This window comes from Canis lupus, chromosome X (assembly GCF_003254725.2).
Source record: "Canis lupus dingo isolate Sandy chromosome X, ASM325472v2, whole genome shotgun sequence".
Classification (NCBI taxonomy): domain Eukaryota; kingdom Metazoa; phylum Chordata; class Mammalia; order Carnivora; family Canidae; genus Canis; species Canis lupus.
In genome coordinates, this window is record NC_064281.1 from 25,553,754 (window position 1) to 25,555,602 (window position 1,849).

Sequence of the window (1,849 nt, forward strand, 5' to 3'; positions counted from 1 at the left end):
TCCACTCTTTTTTTTAAGATTTCATTCTTCTTATGGCTAATATTCCATTATATATATACCACATCCTCTTTATCCATTAATATATCAATGGACATTTGGGCTGCTTCCATAATTTGACTATTGTAGATAATGTTGCAATAAACAGAGGGGTCCATATATCTTTTCAAATAACTGTTTTTGTATTCTCTGGGTAAATGCCCAGTAGTATGATTACTGGATCATAGGGTAGTTGTATTTTTAACTTTTTGAGGAATCTCCACACTGTTCTCCACAATGGCTGCACCAGTTCACATTCCCACCAACAGTATAAGAGACATCTTTTTTCTCCACATCCTCACCAACACTTGTTTCTTGTGTTGTTAATTTTAGCCATTCTGACAGGTGTGAGGTATTATCTCATTGTCGTTTTGATTTGCATTTCCCTGATGATCAGTAATACTGAGCATCTCTTCATGTGTCTATACATGTTCTTTGGAAAAATGTCTGCTCATGTCTTTTGCCCATTTTTAGTTGGATTATTTATTTTTGGTTGTTGAGTTATATCAATTCTTTATGTATATTTGGATACCAACCCTTTATCAGATATGTCATTTGCAAATATATTCTCTCATTCAGTAGGTTGCCTTTTAGTTTTGTTCATCATTTCCTTTGCTATGCAGAAGCTTTTTATTTTGATATAGTCCCAATGGTTTATTTTTGCTTTTGTTTCCCTTGCCTCAGGAGACAGATCTAGAAAAATGTTGCTTTGGCTGATGTCAGAGAAATTACTACCTGTACTCTCTTCTAGTATTTTTATGGAAACCTCTTATTTTCTAGTGATTATTTCCTTATTTCCCTGTCCCTCCCTAACCCAGCCCTAAGAAACCACTAATCTACTTTCTATGTCTGTAGATTTTCCTATTCTGGTCTTTCATTTTATAAAATCAGATAGTACTGACTTGTTTCCAAAGTTCATCCATGCTGTACTGTGTATCAGTATTTCATTCCTTTTTATTGAGGAATAATATCCCATTGAATGGATATACCATATTTTGTCTATCCATTCATCTATTGATAGATATTTGGATTTCCACCTTCTGGCCATTATGAATAATGTTGCTCTGAACATTCATGTTCAAGTTTTTGTATGGACATATATTTTCATTTCTCTTGGGTGTTTATAAACCTAGGAGTGGAATTAATTGGATCACATGGTAACTCTGTGTCGGATCATTTGAGGAACAGCTAAAATATTTTCTAAAGTGGCTGAGAGGCTTTTCACTGTAATCCTTGCCACTGATGAGGCCAAGGGAAGGTTCCAACTGTATATGTAACTTGCTCTTTTCTGGCAGGAAGGGAAATTCTCAGATGGGAAAGCATACTGTACTCACAACCAGGAGATGTAGATCATGATCTTGGCCCTGCTTTTAATTATCTGTACAACCTTGTGCCATTCATCTTCAGTGGGCACAGAACCTCTGTCACTGGATATAAATGAAGGAAATTGGATTAGATGTCATCCAACTCTGAACTCCATCTCTGACTATTTAAAGTTGCATGACATTATTCACTTAATCCTACAAACCATTTTTCTCATGTTCAAGATTTTGTTTGGTAAAGAAATAGGATATGATTTTTATCTCTAGATTATATCTTACTCCTACAGAAAACCAAAGATTTCCTATTGTTGCTTTTTTTTTTTTTTCCTTAGGTAGACCATGTACTGCTAGTTCCACATAGAAAATTACCATTGCCTAGAACTATTTCAAATACCTTTTGGACCTAGGTCTTTTTTTAATTTTTTTAAGATTTTATTTATTCATTCATGAGAGACATAGAGAGAGAGGCAGAGACACAGGCAGAGGGAGAA